The sequence below is a fragment of the Protopterus annectens genome, chromosome 16.part0, assembly GCF_019279795.1.
Source record: "Protopterus annectens isolate FY-2018-M chromosome 16.part0, PAN1.0, whole genome shotgun sequence".
NCBI lineage: Eukaryota > Metazoa > Chordata > Ceratodontiformes > Protopteridae > Protopterus > Protopterus annectens.
This window is the reverse complement of record NC_056750.1, coordinates 863,987,559-864,000,520: the sequence shown is the minus strand read 5'-3', so window position 1 is coordinate 864,000,520 and position 12,962 is coordinate 863,987,559.

Genomic DNA, 12,962 nt, shown 5'->3' with positions numbered 1-12,962 from the left:
ACTCCTTAGATGTACACAGACAGCTGAGTTTTTATTTGGACAAGACAAAATCTATTTGTAATTCAGACCAACTGTTTATGTCATTCACAGACTCCAAACTGGGAAAGCCAGTATATAAACAAACCATTTCAAGCTGGTTCTCTAAGTCCATCTAAATTTGTTATATTTACCATGGTAAATCCTTACACTCCTGTCCTTGGGCTTACTCTATCAGGGCAGTGTCATCCTTGGGGCATTTTATAAAGGGGTTGTTGCCAGAACTATTGTGGTGCTAAACAGTACAGAATTCTTTTTTCAAGTTCCAGAACTGCCTTTGCTGGATCAGTCCTCTTGGACAGTTACTGTCTCCATTAGCCAACTTCCCTTCAGGTCGGGGAATCACTTCTATGTTTGGAATACTACAATAGTGATCTCAAGACAGGACATAATACAGTTGTGTAAGAACTTACCATAACAGTAGATCGCATACTGATCACTGTTGATGTATTCCTTCTCACACTCCTTTCCTTATGTTTAGAGTAACTTCTCTTCATCCCTCTCTCTCTTCCTATCTGCACGATCCTAGGACCAAGGGGGCTCCTTCCACTTCCTGCTTGTCCCCTTCTAGCTGACCAGTCACTTTCTCCGAGGTCTTCAGTTCACTGGCTTGGAGATAGTCTGAGGATCTACACTCATAATTCCACCTATATATCCCTGTGCTTGTGAGCTGAGATGATATGTTGGACATACAATCCATGGAAGGTTAAGCTTTGGTCTTCTGGCCAGATGTCAGCAGCGATGACCAGTCTGTTCTGAGTACTGTATCAGCGATCAGTAGGATATCTGTTATGGTGCGTTCTTACACAACTGTACTTTTTCAAGTTGTCAGATGTAGGAGAGAATACAATTCTACAGACTGGAAATCTAGTTGAAGAAAAGATGAGCTCATAGGAGGTTACAAGCCTAGCCAAGAGTTTATCCACAAAAAAAGAACTCTCAGTCAGCACCTGTCTCCCCAGTCAGTGAGGGACAAAGGTGGAATCCCTGAGACAAATTTCTGGTTTGCCATGCACTCATCAAGGTTGCTTTTGAAGAGGATCAGTGAGGTACTCTGACTTGTATGGGAATTCTATTCCAGAGATGGAACAGCCTCTGAGAGACAAACCTGTCTCTCCAGCAGGTTTTATTCATGTCACATATTAGATTTAGACCTATCAAGCGGGTAATGCACAAGCAGTTAGACTTACGGATATTGGTACGGATATGGCAGGGTCCGATATTGCCTTGTAGGTGAGACACAGATCACCTCTGAGCAATCTGTATGATACCAAGTAGAGTGATAGTAATTTGAGCCTGTCCACATAGGACAGGTGTTGAAGGCCATGGATTCTCTTTGTGAGGCATTTCTGTGGCCTTTCCAGTTGGTGCAGGTGTTTGGAGAGGTACATGCCAAACGGGGCATTATACTCAATTATAGGCCTAATGAGGGAGGAGTACAGAGAGGTAATGACCTCCTTTTTTCTGGATGCAATCCCTTTACTTATGAGATGAACCAAGTAAAAGGCTTTTCTGACCACTGCCGCCACACGATGGTTGAATGTGAGATTGTTACCAACCTGAGTACCCAGGTCTCTCACCACAGGTTGCAAGCTTAGGGGGTTGCCGTTGATGTGGTAATCAGTAGGGGCCATGTTTTTGCCGAATGGTATGATAATACATACTTAAGGCCATGACTTTGACACTAGGTATTTATAGCTGTGAGACCCTCATGCAGTATGTTAACATCATTTAGGGAGTCAATGACAGCACCCAACTTACAGTCAAATGTGGTCAGCCACAGGCCCTTTGTCTTTGCCTGAACCTCCGAGAAATAGATGCCAAACAGTAGGGGTCCCTGGACAGATCCCTGTGGAGCACCACTAGTGACAGGTCTGCTGTCAGAGATAGTAGAGCCTATTTTGACCTTGTGGGCCACCCACCTGATGAGATAGTGATTTATGTCAAGTTGTATTAGGATTTTGATGATGCCAGAGTGAAGGATTGTGTCAAAGGCCTTGGCTAAGTCAAGGTAAGCTGTATGTACTGACTTTCCCTCATCCAGGGCCTTGGCTCAGTAGGCAAGATCTATCCCTAACAAATCCGAATTGGGTGGGGTCAAGAGCCTGGAGATTGCCTATGTCCTTGTTTATGAAATCTAGAATAATACACTCCATGGCTTTACAGAGCAGACTTGTCAAGCTAATGGAGTGATTGTTTGCCGGGTCAGTAGTGTCACCACCTTTATGCAAGGGGATGACAATAGCAGTTCTCTATTCTGCTGGAATGAAGCCTGTAATTAGGCTGTGGTTGAATAGGGTGCTCAAGGGCGAAGCTAGTTCTTGCAGGAGATGGTGCAGAATACAGCCTGGGATACTATCAGGTGCCATGGAAGCTGTGTTCTTTGCCTTGGGTAGGGCCTTTAACACTTGATCTACAGAAATGTGAGGTGTGGGATAAATATCAGGGATGTCGAATGGGGCTTTGGGGGGATATAGGAGGGTAAAGTTTACACTTAACCTATCAGCCAGCAGGTTGGCTAAGTCAACAAGATCAGTGTAATTGGTACTGTTAAGTACTAATTCAGAACAGACCTGGGCTTTGCCATGGAGGTTCCTGACGTAACTGAAGAAGGACTTGTGGTTTACCTTTGTTTTGGAGGCTAGTTTCAACTTATAATTGGCTTTGGAGGTTTTCACTAGTGATCTAATTTGCTTGTTGAGGCTAAGGAGGGAGTTTTTCCAGTTTGGAATGTGTTCCTTTTTACCCTTGGACAACAGTTTCTTCCTTTTGTTGTAAAGCCTGTTGATAGAGGATGTCCACCAGACAGGTTTGTATTTCGTTGAGGAGCAGGTTTTAGTTCTATTGGGTATGGCTGAGTCCATGCAGTTGTACAGGTGCTTGTATACTGCATTGGCATACTGTTCAGCATAGTTGTCTTCATCCTCTGAGGGAGGTGGTGGTGTGAAGCTAGTCATACCACCCTAAGGAGGTTGTAGTCAGCTTTTGAGAAAATGTTTAGCCTGGTTACGGCTGAGGAGGGGTTGGGTGGAATAGAAACTTCGACTGAGACAGACCGATGACCTGATCGCACCAGGGAAGAACATACTACGGGAGTGGTGCAGTGGTCACCCATGTTGGTGAGAATCAAGTCCAGAATGTTATCTCCCTTGTGGGGGATGAGACGAGCTGGTCCAGTGTACTAGAACTGATGAAGTCAATGAATCATTGGGTGAGTTCATTAATGCAGAAATAGTTCACCCAGTCTATGGTGGGGTAGTTGAAGTCACCGAGGATCAGGGTTTCAGGGTGTTAAGGGGTACATTGATGGAGTCAAGTAGGTCCACGTAGGAGGAGTGGGTGTCCTGAGTCATGGAGGAGGGGTTTATAGCTGGCTATACTTGGATGGGTGTCTTGCCAACTGTCAGTTGCACCTGGAGTAATTCCAATGCGTCATGCTGGCAAACCAGTCTGGAGCTGTGCTTGTCCTTAATGAAGTTAGACTCCACCACTTTTAGTCTTTCCTACCTCATTTTGGGGTCAGAAAGTGTGGAACGAGGTATAGCCTGGTAAGGCAGCGGTGCTCTCCAGAGCCCTGAATGAAGTTCCTGTGACTGCACAGGCATCGACATCTTCCAGTGTGAGGACAGCCTCCAGTGAGTGCATTTTCAGATTAAGGATCCTAGCATTAAGCAGCATGACCTTTAATTTGCTTTTTGACAGATCTTTTATGTTGGAAGATTTGTCTTTGGGACATAATCCAAAAAAAGCACAATCGGGGAGGCAAGAGCCTTGGCCAAGATCTGGAACCCCAGGGGTGACAGGTGGAGGCCATCTCTGGAAAAGCATCGAGGCCTGTCAACCATGTCATCCCAGGCAGACAAATACTGGATCCCCTTAGGAAGACACCAGAAATTAAGCCAATTATCTATTGTTGGTATTGTGGTATCATTCTTGGTGCTGTTTAGGGCTAGGGTCATACCTGCCTAGGACACATACTCCGAGAGCTCAATCATGTCTGTCTTCATATAGTCCAGGGAGGTACATCTCAAGTCATTCACACCAACATGGACAATGACAGAGTCATACTTGTATGTGTTGTGGAGAGACTTAAGTGCGTGTGTGATGTGGCGGATTCTAGCACCTGACAGACAGCTGACCGTGACCTTCTCCTTGTTGAGCCTGGTAAGGGGGAGTGTGTCTCACTATTAAGTTGGCAATGACTGGTATGTTTGGTTTGTTACTATTATGCCTTATAGGCTGTGTTAGGTTATTGTTAGGCCTAATGGGCTGCGTTTGTGAGACACTGGTGTGTTGTCTACTGTGTGTGATGTGATTGGTGTTGTGTGTGGAATGTTTGTGTGTGTGTTTTGGGGGTCTCAGTTGTTTAGGTAAGTTCTTATTGAGGACCCCGCATAGGTGGGTCTGTGTTGTGCTTGGCTGTGTGATGTGGGTGTCGTGGTGTTTGTGCTGGCAATCTCCTTTTTGTCAGGAGTGCTGACTGTGGCACGAGAGAGCATGGATTCCAGCTTATTGATGTAGATGCATTTCTCGCCAGTAGAAGAATTATGTGCTAGGAGAAGAGGGTTGTCAGTGAACATGAGGCAGTTGCTACACTGTCTCAGTATGCCCCTGTCAACCAGGCTGGCAGGGGAAACTGATGGGAATTGTCCATAGTGTTCTGAATGCTTGGCTGATTTATGGAGAGCAGGTTTTGTTAAGGGTTTGTCCACTAAAGCCCTAAATGTAAATGAACTGGCCTGAAGCACAAGTGCTAAAACCAAATCTAAGTGCTTAGAAAAGAAGACAAATTTAATCAGGCTACTAACAATCAGTAATAAATACAGAATAAGAGCACTTGAACACTTAAATGCGCACAGAACAGCAAAATAAGGTAATAAAGTAGGTAGAACACAGTTACAGTAAGAGCAGCTGAATGAAGTGCACATTTTTTTTTGTTAAATAGAGAGGGAAGAAACAGAGCAAGATTAAGAGACTACAGGATTTGTCCTTCCCAAATGCTCTCTCTGTACACAGTAGATAGAACTGATGAGATGGAACTGGTAGGAGTGTCTGAAATCAAAGAAGCAAGGGGTAGTCGTTCCCAAATGATCTCACTGTACTCAGTTGAGTAAGCAAATGAGATGGGTCCAGGAGAAGTGTCCAAACACAAATTTACAGCAGAGGTGGGCAATTCCAAAGCCACCAAACTTAACACTACACCAACACCACCAAATATTTATTGCATTTGTTAACCTGGAAAGTCTACTGGGCCTAGATGAGCCCATTTTCAGTAGAGGCCTGGGGAGAAAAGCTCCACATAACATTAATAGTACATACAAGAAAAAGCACAATATACAGTGTATATATAGTCTCAGTGCATGGAAATAAATATTAAACACAGTGGTACACGTTATTTACAAACATTACACATCAACGTTGTGTACAATTTGATCATTGAGGATGGAGTTAGTCAGGTAGTGTAGCAGTTTTGATTGTTACTTCTTGGAGTTTGGTAGGCACAAGCAGTTGAATTCAGCAAGTCAGACAGAGCTCCTAAGTAGTGATATTGTACAAGAATATAGCAGTGGATCAGGTGTTAGGAGGTAATATTGTGGCACAAGTATATTGTCAGAGAGGAGAGATGTGATCTGAGAGACATCTTAAAGAGAGCAGGATTACTGATTGTTCTGATAGAAGATGGGAGGACAGTCCATAGTTTTGAGATGGTAAAAGAGTACAGCATTTGACCAGCTGCAAGGGTAGGTTTTTCAACTTTCAGCATCATCATTATGTTTTTGGATTTTAGTGGCCTGTTAGGGTGGCATGTAGTCAATATGAAGGAGAGGGGGGGGCATATTGAAGGCTTGTGTATGAATTTATGTGCAGTGGTTAATTGTGAATAAGTGAGGTAGCGTGGGAGTTCGAGCCAGTTTAGCTGTTGTAGAGATAAGCAGTGGTGTGCTGAGTTTTTAGAAGTTGATACAAATTTGGCAATCTTGCTGTAACATGAGTGCAGTTTGGTTGTCAGGGAGGACTGGATATTGGTGAGGATTGGGGCACCGTATAGTAGAGATGGTAGCAGGAAGGTGATGCTAGAGCCTTTTTAGCAGTAATATTAAGGTAGTACTTGTGTCTATAGAGGGTACCTATTTTTTTGTGTGTTTTTTTTTTATGTTGCTATGGATATGGAGGTTGAATGTTAGATTTCATCAATAATAATTCCTAGCAGTTTGGTACTTGGAACAACTTCAATGTAAGTATTATTATGGGATTGGACAAAAAAATTATTCTTGTACAGAGCTGTAGTTTTTTTTTTGGGGGGGGAATATTAGAAGTTTGGTTTTATTGAGATTTAGAACAAGATGGTTGTTTGACATCCAAGTTTTGGTTGAAGTGAAAGCATTTTGGGTAAGACGTTGTAACTCAGATATAAATTTGGCAGTACAGATGATTGTAAAATTATCTGCATATTGGATAACTGTGCCATGGGTAAGGGTGGTGTGGAAGATGTTAATGAATATACTGAAAAGGAGGGGAACTAGTATAGATCCTTGAGGTACACATGTGGTTGTGTTGAGAAAAGGTGAGAAAGAGTGTTGCCATTTAGTGGGTTGTTGCCTGTTGGTGAAATAGTCTGAGAACCATTTTGAGGTATGGAATGAGAGACCTACGTTGGTGAGTTTTGTGAGCAGAAGGGGATGTGAAACAGTGTTGAAGGCCTTAAAGAGATCTAGGAACAGTGAGGAGACAATGTAACCTGCATCGTGAGCCCTGTTTACTGTTAGAGAGATCTTGGAACAGTGAGGAGACTATGTAACCAGCACCCCGAGCCCTGTTTACTGTGTCCATAAAGAGATCTAGGAACAGTGAGGAGACTATGTAACCAGCATCATGAGCCCTGTTTACTGTGTCCATAAAGAGATCTAGGAACATTGAGTAGACTATGTAACCAGCACCCTGAGCCCTGTATACTGTGTCCATAAACATATCTAGGAACAGTGAGGAGACTATGTAACCAGCATCATGAGCCCTGTTTACTGTGTCCATAAAGAGATCTAGGAACAGTGAGGAGACTATGTAACCCGCATCGCGAGCCCTGTCTACTGTGTCCACAAAGAGATCCAGGAACAGTGATGAGATGATGTAACCAGCATCGTGAGCCCTGTTTACTGTGTCCATAAAGAGATCTAGGAACAGTGAGGAGACTATGTAACCAGCACCCCGAGCCCTGTTTACTGTGTCCATAAAGAGATCTAGGAACAATGTGGAGACTATGTAACCGCCATCACGAGCCCTGTTTACTGTGTCCATAAAGAGATCTAGGAACAGTGAGGAGACTATGTAACCAGCATCGTGAGCCCTGTTTACTGTGTCCATAAAGAGATCTAGGAACAGTGAGGAGACTATGTAACCAGCACCCGAGCCCTGTTTACTGTGTCCATAAAGAGATCTAGGAACAGTGAGGAGACTATGTAACCAGCATCGCGAGCTCTCTTTACTGTGTCCATAAAGAGATCTAGGAACAGTGAGGAGGCTATGTACCCAGCATCACAAGCCCTTTTTACTGTGTCCATAAAGAGATCTAGGAACAGTGAGGAGACTAAGTAACCGGCATTGTGAGCCCTGTTTACTGTGTCCATAAAGAGACCTAGGAACAGTGAGGAGACTATGTAACCGGCATTGTGAGCCCTGTTTACTGTGTCCATAAAGAGATCTAGGAACAGTGAGGAGACTATGTAACCAGCATTACGAGCCCTGTTTACTGTGTCCATAAAGAGATCTAGGAACAGTGAGGAGACTATGTAACCGGCATTGTGAGCCCTGTTTACTGTGTCCATAAAGAGATCTAGGAACACTGAGGAGACTATGTAACCAGCATCATGAGCCCTGTTTACTGTGTCCATAAAACGATCTACGAACAGTGAGGAGACTATGAAACCGCCATCACGAGCCCTGTTTACTGTGTACATAAAGAGATCTAGGAACAGTGAGGAGACTATGTAACCGGCATCATGAGCCCTGTTTACTGTGTCCATAAAGAGATCTAGGAACAGTGAGGAGACTATGTAACCAGCACCCTGAGCCCTGTTTACTGTGTCCATAAAGAGATCTAGGAACAGTGAGGAGGCTATGTACCCAGCATCACGAGCCCTGTTTACTGTGTCTATAAAGAGATCTAGGAACAGTGAGGAGACTATGTAACCAGCACCCCGAGCCCTGTTTACTGTGTCGATAAAGAGATCTAGGAATAGTGAGGAGACTGTAACCAGCACCCCGAGCCCTGTTTACTGTGTCCATAAAGAGATCTAGGAACAGTGAGGAGACTATGTAACCAGCATCACGAGCCCTGTTTACTGTGTCCATAAAGAGATCTAGGAACAGTGAAAAGACTATGTAACTGCCATCATGAGCCCTGTTTACTGTGTCCATAAAGAGATCTAGGAACAGTGAAAAGACTATGTAACCGCCATCATGAGCCCTGTTTACTGTGTCCATAAAGAGATCTAGGAACAGTGAGGAGACTATGTAACCAGCACCCCGAGCCCTGTTTACTGTGTCCATAAAGAGATCTAGGAACAGTGAGGCAACTATGTAACCAGCATCGGGAGCCCTGTTTACTGTGTCCATAAAGAGATCTAGGAACAGTGAGGAGACTATGTAACCGGCATTGTGAGCCCTGTTTACTGTGTCCATAAAGAGATCTAGGAACAGTGAGGAGACTATGTAACCAGCATCATGAGCCCTGTTTACTGTGTCCATAAAACGATCTACGAACAGTGAGGAGACTATGAAACCGCCATCACGAGCCCTGTTTACTGTGTACATAAAGAGATCTAGAAACAGTGAGGAGGCTATGTACCCAGCATCACGAGCCCTGTTTACTGTGTACATAAAGAGATCTAGAAACAGTGAGGAGGCTATGTACCACGCATCACGAGCCCTGTTTACTGTGTCTATAAAGAGATCTAGGAACAGTGAGGAGACTATGTAACCGGCATTGTGAGGCCTGTTTACTGTGTCCATAAAGAGATCTAGGAACAGAGAGGAGACTATGTAACCGGCATCGTGAGCCCTGTTTACTGTGTCCATAAAGAGATCTAGGAACAGTGAGGAGACTATGTAACCAGCACCCCGAGCCCTGTTTACTGTGTCCATAAAGAGATCTAGGAACAGTGAGGAGGCTATGTACCCAGCATCACGAGCCCTGTTTACTGTGTCTATAAAGAGATCTAGGAACAGTGAGGAGACTATGTAACCAGCACCCCGAGCCCTGTTTACTGTGTCGATAAAGAGATCTAGGAATAGTGAGGAGACTGTAACCAGCACCCCGAGCCCTGTTTACTGTGCTCATAAAGAGATCTAGGAACAGTGAGGAGACTATGTAACCAGCATCGTGAGCCCTGTTTACTGTGTCCATAAAGAGATCTAGGAACAGTGAAAAGACTATGTAACCGCCATCATGAGCCCTGTTTACTGTGTCCATAAAGAGATCTAGGAACAGTGAAAAGACTATGTAACCGCCATCATGAGCCCTGTTTACTGTGTCCATAAAGAGATCTAGGAACAGTGAGGAGACTATGTAACCAGCACCCCGAGCCCTGTTTACTGTGTCCATAAAGAGATCTAGGAACAGTGAGGCAACTATGTAACCAGCATCGGGAGCCCTGTTTACTCTGTCCATAAAGAGATCTAGGAACAGTGAGGAGACTATGTAACCGGCATCACGAGCCCTGTTTACTGTGTCCATAAAGAGATCTAGGAACAGTGAGGAGGCTATGTAACCAGCATCGTGAGCCCTGTTTACTGTGTCCATAAAGAGATCGAGGAACAGTGAGGAGACTATGTAACCAGCACCCCGAGCCCTGTTTACTGTGTCCATAAAGAGATCTAGGAACAGTGAGGAGACTATGTAACCCGCATCGCGAGCCCTGTCTACTGTGTCCACAAAGAGATCCAGGAACAGTGATGAGATGATGTAACCAGCATCGTGAGCCCTGTTTACTGTGTCCATAAAGAGATCTAGGAACAATGTGGAGACTATGTAACTGCCATCACGAGCCCTGTTTACTGTGTCCATAAAAAGATTTAGGAACAGTAAGGAGACTATGTAACCAGCATCACGAGCCCTGTTCACTGTGTCCATATAAAGAGATCTAGGAACAGTGAGGAGACTATGTAACCAGCACCCCGAGCTTTGTTTACTGTGTCCATAAAGAGAGCCAGGAACAGTGAGGAGACTATGTAACCGCCATCACGAGCCCTGTTTACTGTGTCCATAAAGAGATCTAGGAACAGTGAGGAGACTATGTAATCGGCATCGGGAGCCCTGTTTACTGTGTCCATAAAGAGATCTAGGAACAGTGAGGACACTATGTAACCAGCATCACAAGCCCTGTTTACTGTGTCCATAAAGAGATCTAGGAACAGTGAGGAGACTATGTAACCGCCAGCACGAGCCCTGTTTACTGTGTCCATAAAGAGATCTAGGAACAGTGAGTAGACTATGTAACCAGCATCATGAGCCCTGTTCACTGTGTCCATAAAGAGATCTAGGAACAGTGAGGAGACTATGTAACCAGCATCATGAGCCCTGTTTACTGTGTCCATAAAGAGATCTAGGAACAGTGAGGAGACTATGTAACCAGCATTACGAGCCCTGTTTACTGTGTCCATAAAGAGATCTAGGAACAGTGAGGAGACTATGTAACCGGCATTGTGAGCCCTGTTTACTGTGTCCATAAAGAGATCTAGGAACAGTGAGGAGACTATGTAACCAGCATCGCGAGCCCTGTTTACTCTGTCCATAAAGAGATCTAGAAACAGTGAGCAGGCTATGTACCCAGCATCACAAGCCCTGTTTACTGTGTCCATAAAGAGATCTAGGAACAGTGAGGAGACTATGTAACCAGCATCATGAGCCCTGTTTACTGTGTCCATAAAACGATCTACGAACAGTGAGGAGACTATGAAACCGCCATCACGAGCCCTGTTTACTGTGTACATAAAGAGATCTAGAAACAGTGAGGAAGCTATGTACCCAGCATCACGAGCCCTGTTTACTGTGTCTATAAAGAGATCTAGGAAAAGTGAGGAGACTATGTAACCGGCATTGTGCGGCCTGTTTACTGTGTCCATAAAGAGATCTAGGAACAGAGAGGAGACTATGTAAACGGCATCGTGAGCCCTGTTTACTGTGTCCATAAAGAGATCTAGGAACATTGAGGAGACTATGTAACCAGCACCCTGAGCCCTGTTTACTGTGTCGATAAAGAGATCTAGGAACAGTGAGGAGACAGTAACCAGCACCCTGAGCCCTGTTTACTGTGTCCATAAAGAGATCTAGGAACAGTGAGGAGACTATGTAACCAGCATCACGAGCACTGTTTACTGTGTCCATAAAGAGATCTAGGAACAGTGAGTAGAATATGTAACCAGCACCCCGAGCCCTGTTTACTGTGTCCATAAAGAGATCTAGGAACAGTGAGGAGACTATGTAACAAGGATCACGAGCCCTGTTTACTGTGTCCATAAAGAGATCTAGGAACAGTGAAAAGACTATGTAACCACCATCATGAGCCCTGTTTACTGTGTCCATAAAGAGATCTAGGAACAGTGAGGAGACTATGTAACCAGCACCCCGAGCCCTGTTTACTGTGTCCATAAAGAGATCTAGGAACAGTGAGGCAACTATGTAACCAGCATCGGGAGCCCTGTTTACTGTGTCCATAAAGAGATCTAGGAACAGTGAGGAGACTATGTAACCGGCATCACGAGCCCTGTTTACTGTGTCCATAAAGAGATCTAGGAACAGTGAGGAGACTATGTAACCAGCACCCAAGCCCTGTTTACTGTGTCCATAAAGAGATCTAGGAACAGTGAGGCGACTATGTAACCAGCATCTGGAGCCCTATTTACTGTGTCCATAAAGAGATCTAGGAACAGTGAGGAGGCTATGTAACCAGCATCGTGAGCCCTGTTTACTGTGTCCATAAAGAGATTGAGGAACAGTGAGGAGACTATGTAACCAGCACCCCGAGCCCTGTTTACTGTGTCCAAAAAGAGATCTAGGAACAGTGAGGAGACTATGTAACCCGCATCGTGAGCCCTGTCTACTGTGTCCACAAAGAGATCCAGGAACAATGAGGAGACTATGTAACCAGCACCCCGAGCCCTGTTTACTGTGTCCATAAAGAGATCTAGGAACAATGTGGAGACTATGTAACTGCCATCACGAGCCCTGTTTACTGTGTCCATAAAGAGATTTAGGAACAGTAAGGAGACTATGTAACCAGCATTGTGAGCCCTGTTCACTGTGTCCATAAAGAGATCTATGAACAGTGAGGAAACTATGTAACCAGCACCCCGAGCTTTGTTTACTGTGTCCATAAAGAGAGCTAGGAACAGTGAGGAGACTATGTAACCACCATCATGAGCCCTGTTTACTTTGTCCATAAAGAGATCTAGGAAAAGTGAGGAGACTATGTAACCAGCACCCCGAGCCCTGTTTACTGTGTCCATAAAGAGATCTAGGAACAGTGAGGAGACTATGTAATCGGCATCGGGAGCCCTGTTTACTGTGTCCATAAAGAGATCTAGGAACAGTGAGGACACTATGTAACCAGCATCACAAGCCCTGTTTACTGTGTCCATAAAGAGATCTAAAAAGAATGAGGAGACTATGTAACCGCCAGCACGAGCCCTGTTTACTGTGTCCATAAAAAGATTTAGGAACAGTGAGTAGACTATGCAACCAGCATCGTGAGCCCTGTTTACTGTGTCCATAAAGAGATCTAGGAACACTGAGGAGACTATGTAACCAGCATTATGAGCCCTCTTTACTGTGTCCATAAACAGATCTAGGAACAGTGAGGAGACTATGTAACCAGCATCGTGAGCCCTGTTTTCTGTGTCCATAAAGAGATCTAGGAACAGTGAGGATGTAA